Here is a 7,936-nt window from a genome sequence, read left to right as displayed (position 1 = left end):
TCTATTTAGGTTGAGTGCATGCGGCATCACTGCAATGCTTAGGCGCATTTCTGCGACGCTGAGTTCACTTACAGTGGCCCTAAAACGAAACTTAGCAACAAATAGTTGTCACTGAGACACGGAGCAAGGTGTGCGCGCCATTTTCGTGCATTAATAGCGTGACTTTCTTGATGAGGGTAAACATACCGCGACGATCAGCGAAGACGACACCGATGCCAAATTCAATCCGGTCATGCAGCATTAATACATGTGCAGAGGCTCACGTTCCCAGCTCTCCATTCATTCATAACGCAGACATCTACAAGAGGAACAATAGAAACCGGGCAGTGTAGAAAAAGTTAAAAAAAATGAAGGAAGATCTTTACTGCTGACTACAGAATACCCATGAAAATGCGTACTTTCTGCTCCCATTAAAAGCAGAAAAAATTCCTTCAATTGAAGTTATTGCCGCACCCCCAGCCAACTTATTGCCCTCCTGTGATAAACACGGAAAGTGACCACTCACTACTATTTTTCGGAAGATTAGGAGGTTCTTTGTTGGAGGCAGGGTAGACGAGCCTTTTTGTGTAAAAGGTGTCTATACAAGGGCGCCTTTCAATTCACTTCATTGCAGCCTGGTGAGGTACTCTATAGAACTTAGCATGCATCTAGCATATTACAAAAAATGGTGATTTTTGGGAAGCAATGTGCCACTTCAGTCAGTACTGAGTCTGGAATTAATTAAAACCTTTCTAACCAATTCATTTCTCAGAATATGTGCGAGGAAGCTTTAGCTCGGAAGCTCCTATCTGAATACCTGGTTACTATGCATTGCTCCGAATGTTTTGAGATTGGTCGCATTAAAAAAAAGTTAGCCTATCAAGTTTGTCAAGTCAGCTTTTAATGAGTGTATGAATTGTTTGAGAGAAATGCTTGAATTTTGCAACGCTAGAAAAACACTGTACTATCAACTTTACAAATATTCAACTTAGCACCAAAAATACATCTCAATCCTGTCAACTGCGCACTTTAAAAGATCCAAAGGGGACAAAAGTGATGTAATAAACACAGTTCTTGCATATACCATAAATTTGCTGGTAGGGATTTTGCATGACCCTTGTTACCGTTGTGAGAATTTCGCAGAAGCTACGAACTCATATATTAGATATGTCCGCTTGACAGTTTCTCGCGGTTACAGAATTGCGATATCTGTTTTTGTGCAAATTACGAAGATGTAAACATGGCGGTATAATTTAATAAAGATGGAAACTTCCTGACTTGTGGCAAGCTTCGTAAAAGATTTTGAATCCTAAATAGAATTACGCAATACGCTTCGTACATTCGGTGAAATGACACTAATTTCAACGGTCCACATTCATTTCAAGAGGGAGATCGAAGTTCGGAGGGAAATCGGCGTTTGCGCCCCTTTAATGGTGCCCCATTTGTTACAACAATGGAAAAGAAGCCGTCGATGGAATTACGCATAAGCGAAGAATCAAATCAAAACAGAAAGATGTTCAGTGCCATTCCGATTTGTGGACGTGGATGACCAGCGCAGCTATGTGTGTGGTGATTGACGATTGCTCCGGTGAAACGTTCCAAGTTTGCGGGATCGGGATACATGAGACAGTTTTAGTTAAGCGTTTGCAAGCAAACGTAAACGCATTATGTACGTAAAAAATAGCGTTGTCATCACTGCGCATGCTCTGAACGTTATGCGGTTTCTGCGGTTTACGTGCGCTATGATAACGTACGTTATTTGGCGAGTTTAACGTTCGTAATGTTCACGGACGCTAAAGAAATAACGTTGTCAAACATGGCGGCAGATCTGGTTCCCGCTTCAGCATGAATTCTCGTGATGGTTACGCTCTCACTCACGTAGATCACCAGTAACTATAGAAATGAGCTTTCGCTTTCTCTAAGCTCACCTGAAACGTTAGTTTTGAGCGCATAGCGCACCCAATTTCTGAGATCATTCGGCGATTCCGGCGACCGTAGGCCTAACCGCGACGCGTCCTTATACGTTGCCGCATAGCAACACCAGGATGGATGCTAATGGATTGTCTTGTCTTGGACGGGTTTGGCAAAACTCAATATCGCTGGCGGTGCCATAGTAAGGCGAGTTTCTTCTTGGAAAACAGCCTACAAAATGGAGGCTGTACCAGCAACGGGTGTGACACGCTTGCGCTTCACTGAGAAAGACGATTTAGCTCTTCTCCGTGAAGTGAATGCTTCCAACCAGCTTCGAAATTCATCAAAAGGGCAGGAGACTGCGAAAAACATGGAACTTGTGACGAAGAGGGTGTTCAGCGGAAGAACCCAGCGTGAGAGATGCAAGCTTCTGCTAGCGCATTTCGCCATGAACGACCGAGCATGTCTTTGAAAGTAAGTTGGCAGCCTCGATTCTGCAGAATGTAAACACACAAACAAAACAAAAAATAACTTTACGGTGTCTAGAGGGGTAGGTGTGCCGACCGGCCCGTCTGGAGTGTAGTCTGCGTCATGACGCAAAATTGGCGCTGCGGTCAGTATAACGGTTCTGCAGCGCGCGTCGTCTGCTAAAGGTGGCAGACGGTGAGCAAAAAATAAACCCCATATTGGAATTGTATGTCGTCTGTTCGTGTCAGCTTTAAAGGTGAGTAGCTCCGAGTCTCTCTTACTGTTTGAAAGTTCCTAAGATATGTGAAATGTGGAACATCATTTTGTTCAACACACTTGAAATGACGCTGGAAGTCGCGACCAAAGAAGTCCTGTGTGCCGCTCAGGCGGTTAGGGTATAGGCCAGGCGACGCAAGAACATGTACAGGGCTTCCTGGGCAGACACTCTCCCTCCTTGCGCGCTTGTTACGTAGTCCGGCACTTGCAACGCTTTCACAAGAACAGAGAAGTCTTGTTTTACAAAGCGGAATTGGCGACGGAACGTGTGGTTTGGAATGGCATCAATGCTGAGGAGCCCATTCCTGGCTGCATACAACCTGGGTCTTGGTTCGCGCTCGCGCATCGTAATTGCTTGAATGTCGTGCCAGCTTAGGTAAGCCATGCAAAAAGGGTCCCAAAGAACACTTGAGCGCTCCATGAGTTTGTGAACAGGAACAGGACGTGCGACGCAGAACCTGCTGCTGAATCGTTTTCGCGACGTTCTCGCGCACACATAAACGGATTGGCCATTTCCTCGGCTACATGTGACTCGCTTGTAGCCAAGACAGGAATTGATTGTTGATTTAGGCAAGAGATGGCGCTACGTCCGCTTACGTTTTATATTACGTTTACGTTCTCGAACGTTAAACTAAAAGTCATTAAGCGACGCACACCCTAACGTCCCGCAAAGTGTTTGCGTTTAGCGTACGTAAGTCGAGAAACGCTTAACTAAAACTGTCTATATGGACGGTTCGCATTTCTTTCCGCCTCGCCGTTCTAGCGGGAAGCACGCTAAGCTTGGCGTCCGCGGCCCGCTCGTCGTCGGTGGGCTCCTACCGCCCGTTCCCTTTTCTGTTCACGCCGTCGTTCTTAGTAGACTCGCTGTTCTTCAGACCGTACAACATGCGGCCGACTGATTTCACAGTCAGAGCAGAACTGAGGAAAGGAGACTACGTAGAGCATGGCGTCAAAGTGTAGTATCTGTTCTTATCAGCTTAATATCTGATACGGGTTGCTATTTGGACCCAAGATATTAAACCTATTTTTGCAAGTTGCCGGAGTGCTTGAATTCACCTCCGCCGTGGGTCGGCCCCGGGCATATTGCACTATTTTCGGAAATTTGTGGTCTACGGACATCGATCCGCTGCAAAGTAGCCATATACAGCTATGCTGTAAAATGCTGACCATAACTTAAAGGACAGCGCACTACTGTTCGAAGCCAGACAAGGATTGTCTGAGAACAAGGGGTTATAAAAGAAAACTTACCGATGACGAAAATAAATGCGTAGCGTGCGCAGATAGCGCAGAAGAACCACTCATGTTAATAATAGGGGAAGCAAGAGAAAGGCAGAAGGCAGGGAGGTTAACCAGAATAACGTCCGGTTGGCTACCCTACACCGGGGGAATGGGAGGAGGGAACACAGATGACAGGGAGAGAGAAGAGGGAAGGAAAGAAAGGAAATGAGCGGTTAGTTCGCTGAACGCGTGTGTTAGTGCACTAATAGTCATAGACGTTGACACAAGCCCGTCGTCCTCAAGAAGCACAAAATTGCCTTCACCGTTTTATGGGCCGACGAGCGATGGGGGCGGTGTTCCAGCAGCACCTGCACGGAAAGCGTCCGATTGTCAAGTTCTTTTAGCGCGTTAGCAAGTTCTTGTCTTTCTTGGGCATATCGTGGACAGTGGCACAGCAGGTGGTCAATAGTTTTGTCGGTGCCGCAGACCTCGCATGCTGCACTGTCGGTCACTCCAATTAATGTAGAGTATGCCTTTGTGAAGGCAACTCCTAACCAAAGGCGACAGAGAAGCGAAGCTTGACGTCGAGGAAGTCCGAATGGAGGTCGGAGTTGCAGTGAGGGGTTTAATTGATGCAGTCGTGTAAGTCGTAAGTTTGGGGCGTTCCACTAGGTCAGTGAGAGACTGCTTGCCAAGTGTCGAAGCTGCCTTGCGGCGTCTGTCCTTTGGAACGCTGAGCTCTTCTTGGTGTGATGTGCGAGCAGCGTTATCTGCGGAATCATTGCCACTGATTCCACAATGACCAGGTACCCATTGAAATACAACCTCGTGACCTTTTTGTTGGACGTGATGGTGAATTTAAGTTTCACGGTTTCGTATGTCAGCGGTTCAAGACAGCCGCGTCGGAGAACTGACTGCATGCACTGTAATGGCGGTTTTGAGTCTGAAAACACAGCCCATTTCCTAGGTCTTTCAGAATCAATGAATTCTAGTGCACGACGCAGAGCCGTTCTGCCGCCGTTGAGGTAGTGACATGCGATGTCTTGAACCGCAGTGTTATTCCTCGCGTTGGTATAACCACCGCACCACCGGAACTGGACGACGTAGTCGATCCATCGGTATAGATGTGCACGTGGTTGCTGTACTTTTCATGCAAGAGGAGTAAGCTCAGTTGTTTTAGAGCAGAGGCCGGTACATCTGACTTCTTCTGCAGTCCTGGAATCGTTATATGTACTTGTGGACGGCTCAAACACCACGGAGGAAGCACTGGCTTGGCCACAGGTGCGTACCCTGAAGTAAACGATGCACGATGTGCACTGACAGTAGCGCTAAATGTCGAGCAGGTCCTTTCAGCAGTGAGGCTCACCTGGTGGTGGGAAGGGGTCCTAGCATAATGTCTGAGATGCGTACGCATTGTCTCAACGGTAATGTGCGTCGTGATTGGGTAATCCTGGGCAATGGCAATGGTTTCTGCCGTTGACGCATTGCGTGGTAAGCCAAGACATATCTTAAGGGCTTGGGCTTGAATGCTCTGAATAGTACGGAGGTAGGTCTTGCAGGTGTTGGATATTGCAGGCAGGCTGTACCGCAAGAATCCAACGAACAACACCATGTACAGCTGTAACATACCGTGTATGGATACTCCCCAACTTTTTCCTGCAAGGAACCTGAACAGGTGACAGATAGCAGCCAGCCGCTTTTTCACGTAATTCACGTGCGCAGTCCAAGACAGGTCTCTGTCAATTACGACTCCCAGGAACCTGTGACTTCTGCTGTATGGTATAAGTTGTCTGTTAATTGATATTCCGTAAGCAGACATTGGCTTCCTGGTGAATGCCACCATTGCGCACTTTCCACATGAAATTTCAAGTCCTTGTTGACGAAGGTAGCAAGATGTCATTGTGGCTGCCTTCTGAAGCCGAGCGCGAAGCTGAAGTCGTGTTACACCTGATGCCCAAATGCAGATGTCGTCCGCATAGATGGAAAGTCGTACGGTGCTTGGCAGGTTGTCAGCTATTCCAATGGGGGTTAGATTGAAAAGCGTCGGGCTAAGCAATCCGCCTTGAGGCACTCCTCGGCTACCGTAATGCTCGGATGTCGGGCCATTTTCAGTGTGCACGTAGAATGATCTTTTCTGTAAGTAGCTGCACACCCACATATATATCTTACCACCAAGTCCTACTGCTCCTAACGCGCCGAGGATGACTTCATGTGTGACATTATCGTAAGCCCCTTTAACGTCTAGAAACAGAGCAGCAGATAGTCGTTTACAGGCCTTCTGGTGTTGCGCAAATGTTACCAAGTCAAAAACGTTGTCTGTTGACGAACGGCCACGTCTGAATCCGGTCGTAGCGTCTGGGTAGATTTCATAGTACTCCAAGTACTATTCCAGACGTGTTAAAATCATTCTTTCCATTGTTTTTCTGACACAACTGGCAAGTGCGATCGGACGGTATGAGGAAATGTCCAAAGGCGACTTGCCAGCTTTGAGAAGTGGAATGAGGTGACTTGACTTCCATTCCTGCGGAACCGTACCCGTCTGCCAGGAGTCGTTGTATAGGAGCAAGAATGCCTTCCGAACTTGGTCTCCTAGGTTACACAGAGCACGGTACGTAATGCCGTCAGGTCCTGGCGCTGAAGAACGTCTGCGCAAAGCCAGCGCAGCTTCTAGTTCTTCCATAGAAAACGGGCACTCCATGGGGGGATCGCGTGAGAACAATGGGTGGTCGAGCGTCACCGTTCCCGTTCCATCGGAATTTGCCTCGCCAGCAATCTTTCTGCAGAAAGATTCAGCGACGTCAATCTCTCTACATTGTAGATGTAGTGCCAGAGATTTAAACGGGCGGCGCTGACCAAAGGTTGTGCGAAGGCCACGAACAGTCCTCCATATAAGCGATAAAGGTTTTTGCGGATCCAGGGCCTCGCAAAAGGATACCCATTGTCGGAAAGCCAGCTTGTTCATGTGACGCTGTATTTTCTTTTGTGTTCGTCTAGCCAATCTCAAGTCATGAGTGGACTTCGTGCGTCTATATCTTCGTTCCGCACGACGGCGAATTGCTCGAAGTTTCTCGAGTTCGATGTCGAAGTTGGTGCGGGCCGAACTCTTCAAAAGCGAATGCGTGGTTGTTTGTATGGCATCCTTTATCGCGCCCTCAAGGTTGTAGGAGGTACCGTCACGACAGCAGTCTTCCATGATTATTTTGTATTTAGACCAATCGGTGCACTGGACGGCTCTGGGGGACTTGGAGCTAGTCAGACCTTCAAGCTTCAAATAAGTTGGGATGTGGTCGCTACCTCACGTTTCTAAATCCGAAAACTAGTGCACTCTTATCGAAAACGAACGTGAAACGAAGGTAAGGTCCAAGCAGCTACTATACAATGATCCACGCAGATAAGTGGGGCTTCCATCATTTGACAGGCAAAGTTCGCGTTCAGAGGCAAAGGACACCACGCCTCTAGAGTTTACTTTGGAGATTCCCCATAGATAATGGTGGGCATTAAAGTCGCCAGTGATAACCCACGGCTGTGGAGTCGATGTCAAAATTCCCTGTAAGCGCTCACAATCCAAGCGACTTGTCGGAGATAAGTAGGCTCCAAGAATTGTAAACGTGAGCTTTTTCTTCTTCACTGTCAAGCAAACATATTGATTCACTTCGTCAGGAGGCACTGGGTGATGCACATAAGTCAAGTCACGGCGTATAAACACAACAATCTTGCTGCACTCTCCGTGGATAGGACATTAAGCACTCATACCCGGACAGTCTGATGGGAGCTGACAAGTTTGGCTCGCATATCACGATAATGGGGAATTGGTGCGTAAAGACAAACTTTCTAAAGTCGGCCATGCGTGACTTAAGCCCTCTTGCGTTCCACTGAAAGACAGATGCATTCTTAACCTCATCTTGAAACGACGCCATCTCTCGGGCCGTGGTTTTATCCTAGAGCCGCAAGTACCGGACTCAAGGTATCCAGCACCTGCAGTGCGCTCTGCGCCGACGGAGTTTTCATGCTGCTCAGTAGAATGCGCAGGGCGTCCATCAGTGACTTCAACATCGCTATGACTTGGCGATACTCAGTTGTCGTC

At 47.7% G+C, this 7,936-nt stretch overlaps 1 pseudogene; it reads left to right on the top strand.

Moving 5' to 3' along the window:
* Nucleotides 1–3,577: 3,577 nt before the first annotated feature.
* On the top strand, nucleotides 3,578–3,752 carry LOC119434707 (U2 spliceosomal RNA; annotated as a pseudogene).
* Nucleotides 3,753–7,936: the final 4,184 nt, after the last annotated feature.

Source organism: Dermacentor silvarum, unplaced genomic scaffold, assembly GCF_013339745.2.
Source record: "Dermacentor silvarum isolate Dsil-2018 unplaced genomic scaffold, BIME_Dsil_1.4 Seq1831, whole genome shotgun sequence".
Taxonomy (NCBI): domain Eukaryota; kingdom Metazoa; phylum Arthropoda; class Arachnida; order Ixodida; family Ixodidae; genus Dermacentor; species Dermacentor silvarum.
Note: the sequence above shows the minus strand (reverse complement) of the source record. Positions and strands in the feature narration are given on the sequence as shown.